The 12,917-nt window shown below is 42.5% G+C and overlaps 1 long non-coding RNA gene across 1 annotated transcript; it reads right to left on the reverse strand.

The window, feature by feature from the left end:
- Positions 1-380: 380 nt before the first annotated feature.
- LOC308333957 lies at positions 381-10,999 on the reverse strand. The gene is made up of 3 exons (XR_013965842.1): positions 10,883-10,999; positions 8,424-8,542; positions 381-1,968 (listed from the first exon to the last, which is right to left on the reverse strand). It is a non-coding gene; the product is annotated as an uncharacterized lncRNA (long non-coding RNA).
- Between the last annotated feature and the right edge of the window lie 1,918 nt (positions 11,000-12,917).

Here is a 12,917-nt window from a genome sequence, read left to right on the forward strand (position 1 = left end):
AGCGTAGTTATAATATCTCCCGCGGATCGATTGAATAGTCTCACATAATACGTGACGTATTCCAATGTGCATGCAACTTCTCAGTCTATCGTTGCTGAAAAGGCAGAGGTACAAGCTCATAACGCGGTGCAACCAGTCCCGGTGTGAGCTTGTAGACTGGCTATTTTTGGTGCATGACAGCGTACGATGATGTATACATTACGCATTTAAAGTGACGGTACACAATTAACAGTTCCCTCTGTCTGTTAGAAAGGTGAGAGATTCTCACCGTGTCATCGTGTTTGTGTTCACACAAAGACGGAGCCCCATAGGAGAGGCTGGCGCCCCTCAATAAAATTCAATATCATCAATAACGATTAACAACAACAAAATATATCATTACAGGGAAATATATAATATATATATACACTATATGTACATATGTGGGATAAAAGTTAGGGGAGGGGGATCATTTCCTCTTCATTGGGCCTGCTGAAAGGTGGACTTTCAGGCCTGTGTTAAAATGTGATTGCATTTTTCGAGGTTAGGGGTCAGGTCATTCCACGCCTGGGTGGCCGTGCTGTAGAAGCAGAATTTACCCATATTTGTTTTGAAATATAGGAGCAGTATAATAATCCATAATATTGCCCTTGACTATCGACATCCATGGGAACATACAGCTGTTTAATTTGATCCTCCCAGTGAGCTCATTTATAGTGGAAACCTTTGGTGTCTTAGCTGAGTTATTTTAAACTTTGGTCACACCGTTTAAAGTGGACATCTTTGTTATTGTCCTGTGAGAACTGTGGACACGAAGGTGTCTCTTCAGACAACTTGAATTTGTGAAACTTTTGTCACAATGTTTACATGGGAAAGGTTTTTCTCCAGTGTGGACACGCTGATGTTTTATCAGGGAAGATGATTGAGAAAAACTCTTGGTACAATCTTTACATTTGAAAGGTTTTTCTCCAGTGTGGACACGCTGGTGTTTCTTCACGTCACCGGAGTACGTGAAACTCTTGTCACAATGTTTACATTGGAAAGGTTTTTCTCCAGTGTGGACACGCTGGTGATTCTTCAGGTCACCGGAGTATCTGAAACTCTTGTCACAATGTTTACATTGGAAAGGTTTTTCTCTAGTGTGGAAACGCTGGTGTGTCTTCAAATTACCTGCATCCCTGAAACTCTTGTCACAATGTTTACATTGGAAAGGTTTTTCTCTAATGTGGACACGCTCGTGTGACTTCAAATTACTTGGATCCCTGAAACTCTTGTCACAATCTTTACATTGGAAAGGTTTTTCTCCAGTGTGGACGCGAAAGTGTGTTTTCAGGGAGGATAAACGACTGAAACTGTTGTTACAATGTTTACAGTGAAATGGCTTTTCTCCAGTGTGGACACTCCGGTGTGTTTTCAGGGAGGATAAATGACTGAAACTCTTGTCACAATGTTTACAGTTAAAAGGTTTTTCACTAATGTGGACAAGAAGGTGTCTCTTCAGATACCTTGAATCGCTGTACCTCTTGTTACAATGTTTACATTGGAAAGGTTTTTCTCCAGTATGGACTCTAAGGTGTCGCTGCAGGCGAGATTTGAACCTGAAACTCTTGTCACAATGTTTACAGTGGAGAGGTTTTTCTCCAGTGTTGACACGCTGGTGCTTCTTCACTGAACCTGAGTCACTGAAACTCTTGTCACGCTGTTCGTCATCATCGTCTTCACTGGTCTCCTCCCAATCATCACTGTCAGATTCAAGTTCAACTTCAACCTCAGAGCAGGGGGAAGCTATGACTTCTTCATCATCATCATTTTCTTCTTCACCTTTCACTGCTAGTAATGTCAACATTGACCCAACAGGTTCCTCTGGTCTTTGAAGTAGTTCCTCCTGTTCCTCTTTAATGTGTGGAGGCTCTGGTTCCTCCTGGAGCAGACTGGGGCTCCTCTCCTGTTCAGGAGAAACCTCTTTACACACAACCATGTGCAGGATGTCTAGGAGCAGAAACATAACATGATGGTCAACACTGGATTCTTATAAAAACTATTAGAATATGCTCATCATTTGGTGCTGGGTCAAAAGTAGCACCAGAAAAAGAGGAAAAACCCACACACTCATCTGCTCCATAGGTTAAACTTTATTGACGACATTTCGAGCCAAGGCTCTTAATCTGGTCAAACTCGAGATGTGAGTGATCCCCCCCATGTACATAGTGGGTGGAACCAACACAACATGGTCATCAAATCAATTAATCAAATTTTCAGATCCACAACAGTGGAATAAGCATAAATGGACATCATGGTTAATTTAATCTGTGTGTGTGTCTGTCTGTGTGTGTGTGTGTGTGTGTGTGTGTGTGTGTGTGTGTGTGTGTGTGTGTGCGACGGCGACCACATCGCTTGCTAGTCGTTCTCAATCATAAAACTTATGTAGAATCCTTGCTTCTTCGTCAAATGGGGCGAATGTGTGTGAGTGTGTGTGTGTGTGTGTGTGTGTGTGTGTGTGAACTCACTGTGTGTAAATTGAAACCGCTGCTGTTTCTTCCCAATAAAACCCAGTAGGCTACTGCCAGCAGTCAATGGAAATGATAACAAACTAAATTTGTATGCTTGATTTCAGCCTGTTCTTCTGTGACAGGGAAGACACACACACAGACACCCCGCGGTATGTGCACAGTGCATCCCAGACCGTTTCCAACGAGATTCACCCCGTCCGAAACGGACCAGAGACGGCCGACATATGCCCGGAGACCGCGTCCCGGGCGGCACAGTATTCTCGATCCAAACGCAAGCAGAAACAAACAAAGCAAGTCTTCTCCCCCACGAGGGGACGAAAACAAAACACCATCCATCAAACAAGATACACACACGTAGTTCACACCACTTCACCTACCTGAAGTTTCCATGAATTAGTAAAAAAAAATTAAGAAAAGTATATGATCCATCATTGTGCCTCCGATCCCATTCGTTCCCAACTTGCGCACGTGTGTGCGCGCGTGCATGTGTGTGCGTGCATGCGTATGTGTGTGTCCAGCCCCCCCCCCCCCCCCCTCTCTCAAAACGATATTTTTTTCCAGGGCACTTGGCCCCCCTATGCATGGGCCTGGGCCCAGGGGACCCCTGTATTTTCCAGGGCCGGATTGGGCAAAGGCCCTTGGGCATCAGGGGGGCCCCGATTTTATTTTTATTCTTTTTTTTTGTCTCATTTGTTTGAGAACAAACTACTGTCTATCACTGAAATAAAAAAGAAAAGTCTTGAGTGAGAATTCTGAGTGAGAAAGTATCTCACACTAAAACCCAGTTTTCTCAGCTGTTTGTTTCCAAGATGGCCGTTTTTCTGAAACCAAGCTTTATTCAACGGCAAATAACTTATTCAACCGCAAATATCTACTACTCTACTTAAAGTAGAGTAGTAGATATTTAATTGGAGATATTTTGGTATAGCACAACATATTCTGTGGGTCTTCAAATATTTCTAAATCAGTATGAAAAACTGGCACCTGTGAGAAAAACATCTGACTAACTGTGGCACTGAAAGAGTTTTAATGGCAATTGCGCTTTTATAGGGCATTCGATCGATCGATCCATAATGCTACTTAGGTTAGCCGGTTAGGTAGCTATGTTGTTAGCACAGCACTGGATCGCCCATCTTAGATCGTCGTCGCCATAATAATCCATTCTATCTGTTTCTTTCAATCGCCTGTATCTCCTATTCCTTTTGGTCAAAACTGTGTTTCTTTGACGGCACGCAGAACCGGCGATGTGGAGCTCTCCAGTGGCCCGGTTTGGATTCGTATTGTAAACAAGGCCTCCCCAGGCTCCGTTCAGCGTCCTAGGTTAATACTACTTCCCCGGTAGACTGGAGATGTGGCTTTTCAAAATAAGAGCTCGACTGGTAAAAATGCTGAATTAGATCCTAATTTTTCAATAAATGCTAGCACTGTAAGGTTTAACTGTTACCGACATCCCTAATAATGATGCAAATATTTCATTCCAATCATCAAATTCTGAAACAATTAAAAAAACGTGATACTTCACACCTGAGCTCTAAATTAGTCATGCTACTCAGAGCATGACGTTATGAAACGGGAGCACTTCTGACAATGAAAGCTTGAAATCTGGACGGATGGTATAGCTTAACAATCTATGTAAAATATTTTTAATTAATTAATTAATTATTTAATTAATACTTAATTGATCGGGGTCGGCCCTGTACTTATTGTTTCCACCAAATCTCTTGGAAGGAGCAACAAGCCCTCATTGTTTCTTCAGGAACAATATTTTCTAGTTTGCCATTGTTATTGTACAGTGAAAGTAAGACATTGTGGCAGCCCTACTGAACAGAAAATTGAATTGACAATGATACAATTTGAGCTGAACAATGAAAAGAGGACGGTTTCGTCAGATGAATAGTGTGGCTGGGTGCACGTGTGTGTGTGGCTATTCACGCTATACATTTCAAAGGGCAGAGTAGAGGGCACAGATGGTTGAAGCGATAGTGAACCTTTAACCCCCCTCTGTGGACTCATAGGTGAGACTTTAGCAGTCACTGGCCGTGTTTATATGCAGGGTGATCATTCCGAATGAATACTTCAGAATAAAATACTTCGGAAGTAATGTTTTTTGCTGCGCATTTCCATGGGAAATGGTCATTCCGAATGATTGTTTACATGCATGTGATATAAGACATGATATAATGTTAATTCACGTGAAACTACGCCATCTGCTGGACACATAAAATATAGACAGTTCATTCATTGTGACTGTCAGACGAAAGACGACACTTTGAAATCCCATCATTTCATTCCGCAGTAGTTTTGAGGCTGCTGCTTGGATAGGGGCGGACATATTATGTTTACCGTCTTTTTTTCCCCACCTGCTGCGGCTCCCCTTCTCCGCTGGGAAGGTGATCATCTCGTTTTTATGTGTACTTTATTATCTACAGCACGGCCAGGGCACGCAACACACTGATTATTATTGTATCGGGTCGCTCGTTATTTTTGAGAGAGAGAGAGAGAGAGAGAGAGAGTTGAACACACACACACACACACACACACACACAGATCGGAGGTATCATCTGCTGCTGCTCCACGTTTTTTTTGTGGATTTCGGATCTGCAAAATGCACAAAATAACGCGCTCTATGTGCAAACTCCTCGGTCCGTCTTGGATATGAGCGCCTTGGAGCATGCTCAGAAAGACTAGAATGAACTTACATCCGAAGAAGTGTATACATGAGTCCAATTTTCTTTCAATCGCATTGAACATTGGAATAATCCGGCCAGTGACATCGGAATGGTTTTTAGATCGCATCGAGCATTATCATTCGGATTTAAGTTTTTGTAGGTGTTTACATGACAACGTGTAATAGGATTGAACTTCTATTCGGAATGAAAAGGGGATTTAACTGCTCATGTAAACGTAGCCAATCATTTAGTAAGAACGGGATCGAACCGGACCTTTGAGAAGGACAAAGAGAACGCCTCATTTGGCGGTTTAGTTAGAGCCTTCTTTTTTTTAATATATATTTTTTATCCCACGATTTTGTAACCCATTTTTCACCCCTGTGTCAATCATCTAATGTGATCCTGGGCTCTACACACCCTCCACCAACCTGGGGAGAGCAACGGACTTAACTCATGCTTCCTTCATGCTTGAGTGTCCAAGTTGCTCCTTTACACCTGACAGGGGGGGAGTTTCCCTGGTTGGACGTAGCGCGTGGAAGGAACACGTTATTCCAACCAGTTCCTTTCCCCTCCATCAGGCGCCCCGGCTGGCCGGGAAGCACCCTATGATCCGACGGACCATTGCTCCGAAGGAGCATTGGTCCGAGGTGCCCTGGGGGTCGGGAGAGGGTGGGTGGTTAGGTTTACGTGTCTGCCCTGGGGGAGGTTAGGGTTAGGGTGAGGGTTTGAGGTAGGTTGTCGATCGGACCAATGGACCGTCGGCATATTGACGCGGACCCGGCTGGCCAGGGGGAGGCCGTTTATAGACCAGGATTACTGCATTTTTTGTGAGGGTACCTACCCTAGGGGACACGGGGAGAACATGCAAACTCCACACAGAAAGGCCCTTTCGCCAACCCCGCCTCGGGTATGGGCACTGATGACGTGGAGGAGGAAACACGCCGCCAGCACCCACAGCGCCCCGAGCGGGAATCGAACCCAGGACCTTCTAGCTGTGAGGCGACAGCACTACCAACTGTGCCACCGTGCCCCCAGTTAGAGCCTTCTTTAATATATATTCAAGTGTCAAGCAAGGACACGATGCTCTTTTACCACGGACGCTCTTGCTCCGGCCCCAAAATTACATTTGTTTGATAAAGATATTACGTGTATGTAATCTAATTATATAAATGGAACCTTGTCCTCCCCCCTCTCAGTGAACTGTGAGGTGCCCCAAGGAAGCATACTAGGGCCGCTATTATTTATATTATATATTAACGACATGAGTGCTGCCTGTAATTGTAAATTGTTCCTGTTTGCAGACGACTCAGCACTCCTGATTTCGGGAGAACACAAAACACAGGTTGAGGAGGCACTCAGCTCAGAACTCACCAATATCTGAACTTGGTTTACAGATAACAATTGTTCTCATTCTCATTGCATCTAGGTAAAACAGATTCCATCCTTTTTGGGTCAAACCATTCCCTTAATAGGGTAAATGTAAAGGATTTTAAGGTCAGTATTGATGACATAGTAATCACTAGCAAAGAAGAGGTTACATATCTGGGCTGTATCCTGGACAATAAACTGAGTGAAGGCATGGCACCAAGAGCGATAAAAAAAGTAAATCAACAAACTTTCTTGGGCAGAATCTCCTCATTTGTTAACAAGACGGCTCTCAGGACACTAGCTAGAGATCTCATTCAGCCCTTATTTGACTATGCATGCATGCACCTCCTGGTATTCCAACATCTCGATGTCACAAAAGAATAAGCTCCAGACCTCCCAAAACAAACGAATCAGACTTTTACTAGGATTAGGGCCCATGACCCACCTCTGTGCAACACAATTTGATAGCATAGGTTGGGTCAGTGTTGAGGACAGAGTTAAACAACTGAAAATGGGACTAACATTCAAGATTGTAAATGCAGCTCTGCCGTCCATGCCCACAGTGCCCATTTACTTGACTGATTACCTCAAAAAGGTGAGCAACTCCCACAGCCATAATACTAGAGGGAGTGTAAATAATGATCTGGTGCCACCCATTTTCAGAACAAATATGGGTAAATTCACATTTCACAGCACTGCCACTCAAGTGTGGAATGCCCTGCCCCCTTCCCTCAAAACAAGCAGATCACTGGTTTCCTTTAAAAAGGGTCTGAAAATGTCACTGTCATCAGGTCAAAGGGAGAGAAGGTGGATTGGCTTTATTATTAATGTACTTCTATTCCAACCTGTACATATAGATTTAGTGTGTTTGAGAAACGTATTGTTTGTTGTCACTGTTGTCATTGTGAATGAATGCATGGGACCCGAATGGAAACAAGACCGCAAGGTCTTTCTTCGGTGCTGTCCTTTTGGACCAATGCTGTGCTTGACTGTACCCTGTACTGTTTGCACCTTATTGTCTAATAAAATTATCAATCAACCAATCAATCAATTATAAGGAAGAGCTCCCTTTAGGTTAGAGAATAATACAATTAAGATCTTAAATCGACACAAACCATCTAAGCCTCAGCCTCTCTCTTCGCGAGACGAATCCCTTTCATTTTTTTCTTTCTCTCTGTCCCTCTTATTCCTGCATTGTGTTTTGATTTGAACGGAGCTATAGTTGAGATTTATGTTTGATTAAGACTGGACTATAGCGTATTGCCCTTGACTATTGGCACAGCCTTATGCAAATGAACAACGGCAAGACGTCCCAGTCTACAATGCGCACAAATTCATTATTTTGGCTCATGTCCAATTTAAGTAATTCCATGACGCGCCCGTTCTGCTATGTGTTTATATCGTTTGTAACCAGTTTTGATATAATACATATTCCATTTTGCTAGCACAATCAAAACAAGTTTGGGAAAAAAATCTTTCAATTTGTGTACATTTGATTATTTATGCAAGAGGGGAATTTTTGCACATTTAATCAAAGCGTTCAAGAACTCACGTCCATCAGAAGCGACATTTATATGATACGAGGAGATAGCATTTTACTGTATATCCTTGATTCATTTCATTTTCAGTTAAGAATGTTATATTGCCGACTAATTAGTCAATCAATTACAATTAGTCTTACTTTGACTACACTAACAACATAGCTAGCTAACCTGCTAACGTAAGTAGCATTATGGCTCGATCGATCAAATGCACTATAAAAGCGCAATTGTCATTAATCAACGGCAATGGCGGTAAGCGGAGTGTCAAAAAACAGGCTTCAATTGACCTAGATATACGGCAATGGCGCTGGAAGTATTTTAATGGGTTAAAGAAAGGAAGAGCACATGAAACTTACTGAGGTGTGGCTGGTCTTCAGCTTCCTGTTTAATAGAAACGTCTTCAGCTTCCTGTTTAATAGAAACATCCCTGGCTGAGTCTGGATAGTTCATCTTCACCTGCAGTCTGGACTCCGGTCTGAAATCAAGTGAATTAAGGAAGGACTTTAAAAAAACAAAAGAAGCCTGTTGGCTGCCAGACTACTAGTGGTGATAGCCCAACTCTCCAACATGTGAATGTGGAGATTATGGGATTCATGCATTAGGGAATAAATCACACGTAACTTCAGTTTACACAATGAACAATGGTGTAAAGTGAATAAGGCAGTGCTTAATTTCAGCTCTGGTACTTGCTCACTTGAGCTCCCCTACCTGTAGAGGCAGCTCCGGTATGCCATCCCAAATGCACATTACGTCTCTATTATTATTTTAGTTTAATTTTCAAGTCAACTAGGCTTCTTCCTCATCAGAGCTACTTCTATTTCCAGTACGATTCCAAAATGAAGCATGGGTTGAATGTCCACAAGTAAAAAAAAAACAACAGTCTTATTTTGAAATGTGTGCCTGTTTTGAGAGGAAATAGGTGGCTATGGATCCCCGGTATCGCCTCACTGTTGAGTGTTGACGGTGCCGGGTGCGTAAATAAAAACAACTCTCGTCTCGACTTTTGCAATTTGCATCTGTCGTTCATTGCATAATGGAATATGGAACTTTCATACTTGTATGGAGCAATAGTTCAACTGCTACTTGGAGTTTGGCCTTGGAGACAGCATGTGTTTTGTTTTCATTACAAAATGGTGAGTTCTTATGAACAGAACCGACCGGTTAACCGGTTAACATTGCCAAATCTCCCAAAGACACCCGGCTTTTACAGCATGGCTCAGAATCGAATATCATATAACGCTTGCTTTGGTGGGCCCGGAATAAAAAAAAGACTAGTAGGCTACAGAATTAAGTAGTATTATTGAGGTGTCATTGGAGGAGGACGAGGCGGAGGAGGAACTTGGAAGAGAAGGACAATAACAACACGCATGCGTAAAATATGCGACCGTGGAGTCTGTTCTCCTCTATGGATGTGAATGCTGGCGTCTGTATGGAGCATTACCAAGTGTATCAGAGAAGATGACTGGAGACGCTGATGGAGGGCTGTCTCAGGACGACGTAGAGAGACATACAGGCTTTTTATGTTGGGATATGAGCCAACATTTCAATAACGGTGCATTCCTAGTTTTAGAATAAAGAGGCATTGCTTTTTTTCAATTTCAGTCTTTTTTTCAGAATGGTCAAAATTATTATATATTTTTAATACAGAATGCGATCATATCGACATCGGTTATCGGCCATAATTGCAATTTATTATATTGGATATTGGTATCGGACAAATTGTCTCATCGGTACATCCCCAGGTGTGATTTTCTTATGAACACCCTCTTTTGCCGCTCCCTAAGCTCAGTGAGATGTTTAGTTTGTGGTGTGTGCACCACACCACAATAGTGCAGTAATCATTGTTACAATGGTGTGCGCCCCACAACGCAATAGGGCAGTAGCCATTGTTACAATGGTGTGTGCACCACACAGCACTGGGTGTGTATTTAGAGGGCACACAGGTGCTGTGATTCAGATGGAACACATGACACACATAGGATCACTCCCACCATGCCTGTGACAGACAGTAACGTGCCAAAACGTAGTAGTCCGTTACATGAACCATTGTTACAAATTGGTGTGTACCACAGCACAATAGCACAGTAACCATTGTTACAATGGTGTGTGCACCACAACACAATAGGATATTAACCATTGTTACAATGGTGTGTGCACCACAACACAATAGGACAAAACTGCTCTAAAGAGCACGAAATTCGAAACTGCTCTTTAGCGCATGAAATTCAAAACGGACTGTCGTAATAAATTAGGTTTTTCCCTTTTTTTTAACTTTATTTAACTGTAGGATATATGATTTCCTTTTTGTGTACGAAAATGTGGACCCTGGTGTAAACAAGTCTTAGTGCTTTTCATGGTTTCGTCCTCAAATAAGCAGTTTTTGTATTATTGACACTGTGCATCCGAAGTGTAGGCCTACCCATTCTACATACTGTGAATGTTCAATCAATCAATCTAAAACCTCTTTCTCTCTCCCCAACTCAGCAGAGCAGGCAGGCAACAAGCCACGTAGCCAAGAGACCTAGCTCCCTTTGGAGGAGCGACTTACATTCTTACAATACTGTTGCTAGTATTAACTACTGCTTGTTTAAAACAAACAGGTTAGGCCTACAATACTATTATTGCTGCTATAACTAGCCTACTGCTTGTTTATAACAATATTATTACTGCTGCAGTGCTGCTAGTAGGCTAACTGTTTGTTTAGGATAATTTATAACAAACAAGCAGATATGAGAGAAATACTCGTCGTGTTGTTCCATGTAAATAATATAAAAGATAAATGTAGTAAAAACAAGGTTTAATCAGTTAATCTTACCTGCTGTGTTTCAGGGTTGAGCTGCTTAAAGACGACTCTGTTTTCAAACGTCTTACTTTAATTATTAAGCTGTTTTCAAACGTTTTACTTTTATTATTAAAGTGTTTTCACACGACACTGCTATAACAGCTAGCTGTGTGTGCGCGCTGATATCTAAGGGTTGTGCGCATGCACACTAGCCCTGCTGGAGCGTGCACGGTGCACGTACCGTAAAGGGTCACTAGGGGGAGCCAAGATACAGTGTAATACAGTGGGGAGCAGCTATGGAACAGCTCTAGAGCTGAATATATATTTATATAAATTATTCTAAGCCTAGAATCAATCCACCCAGGATCCTGGTGAGTCATGACCATAACACCTCTGATTCTGTGAGAAAACAAACATTGCATATTTAATATTATGATATACTACATTTAATAAATACTCTTTATTTAGCGTTTTTCATTATAATTTATTCTCATAATCAAAGGTTTTATGGTCATGATTCACCAGGATCTTGGAAGGCTTGATTCAATAAAATAAATAATTGATATAAATATTTTAATACATTTAAAAAGCCTATAAACATATTTTTTAATTAATGGCCAATTATTTTCAGTGGTTCCAGAACTAGTGGCCCTCTGGTAATTTTAAATATAAACAAAACTAACAATTCAAGGTCAGTCTCTTCCACTCCACACATACACATACACTTTTCATTTCTACCAATAGGCCTATGTATTTTTACTTTTTCATTTATACTGTGTATCCATTGTTGTATGATTTATGTGAGCGGCTGCGGCTCAGGAGGTAGAGCAGGTCGTCCAATGACCCCAGCGTTGGCGGTTAGAATCCCGGGTCCTCCTGTACACATGTCGAAGTGTCCTTGGGCACATGTCGAAGTGTCCTTGGGCACAGTGGCGGAACACCATTGGGCCGGGCCGGGGGGTGAGACAGCACGAACGGGCCTCACCGAACCTGACTCCCAACAGCATCCCCCCCCCCCCCCCCCCCCAACGGAAAAAAATCATTTAGACAGTTGCTGAGATTGAGCTAATTTGAGCAGAGAGAGGAGTTATGTGTGAGAGGAGCTGATCACAGTCACATATAGAGGGAAAGTGTTATATTTTGCCTATTATTTATGCTATATATTATTGATCGCGTCTGTGTCTGTGACATTGCGCAGCAGTGCACACACACGAGAGAGAGAGAGAGAGAGAGAGAGAGAGACAGACAGACGTAGAGAGAGAGAGAGAGAGAGACAGACAGACAGACGTAGAGAGAGAGAGAGAGAGGTGCTGCGTGTTAAATAAAAAAAATAGGCTACTCATCTTTGTGTTCTGCACCTTATTGCTGAGTGATCGCACACAGGGAAAAGCAACAAGAAGGGGTTTAGAATTGAAACAGTCCGATGTGGAGAAAAGGAAGTCCACACATGCACTCCTAAGTCCTCACAGAGTGATTAGCCTACTAATGAGTGACAGGTGCTGCCACTTTTGTAGCCCTGGACCGCTTACAGCGAGTCTCTCTCTGACGCCCTGTGGAAGTCCCTCTGCAGCCCTCTGGTGATATTCTTACTCCAGTGCGCGGGTTTTCAAATCCCAGCAAATAAACAAAACGACGTAACTACTCACCGAAACAAAGCCTGCTAGACCTTGGTAAAAATCTATTCTCGTAGTTGGGAAGCGTCTCAGGTCCCCAGTTTCTCTCTAAAATGCACTATTTTAATCATTAAATAAAATTAAACCAACCAGATTGGCGCTGGCAAAACCCGAAAATGCCATAGTAGAAGAAATGACTGCCCGGTAAATTCAGGGTACATTGCGTTATTAAAATGGCACAAAGTGCATTTTAGAGAGAAACTGGGGACCTGAGACGCTTCCCAGCTACGAGAATAGACTTTTACCAAGGTCTAGCAGGCTTTGTTTCGTTGAGTAGTTAAGTCATTTTGTTTATTTGCTGGGATTTGAAAACCCGCGCACGGGAGTGAGAATATCACCAGAGGGCTGCGGAAGGGACTTCCACAGGGCGTCAGAGAGAGACTCGCTGTAAGCCC

This window comes from Protomyctophum bolini (assembly GCF_963924005.1).
Source record: "Protomyctophum bolini genome assembly, chromosome: 19".
NCBI lineage: Eukaryota > Metazoa > Chordata > Actinopteri > Myctophiformes > Myctophidae > Protomyctophum > Protomyctophum bolini.